We start from the raw sequence: 281 nt of genomic DNA on the forward strand, positions 1-281 counted from the left end.
ACTGAAGTTATGAGAAAACCGTGTTTCATGGCGAGCATTGTGTTGCCATGGCATCGGCATTTGAAGAAAACTCAAAACTGTCCCGTAGATGTCTTCACGGCTGGACTGTTAGCACAAATGTGAAGTTTGAGCACTTTTTAAACATTTTCATAGGAGTTATAGCGACATCACGTTTTATGGCGAGGGATGCGTTTCCATGGAAACGGCATATGGTGAGATCTCAGATTTGGCGTAGAGCTGTTGAGGCATGGACCGGTGATATACAAGTGAAGATTGGGGGA

Source organism: Notothenia coriiceps, unplaced genomic scaffold (genome assembly GCF_000735185.1).
Source record: "Notothenia coriiceps isolate Sejong01 unplaced genomic scaffold, NC01 NC01_scaffold00037246, whole genome shotgun sequence".
Lineage (NCBI taxonomy): Eukaryota > Metazoa > Chordata > Actinopteri > Perciformes > Nototheniidae > Notothenia > Notothenia coriiceps.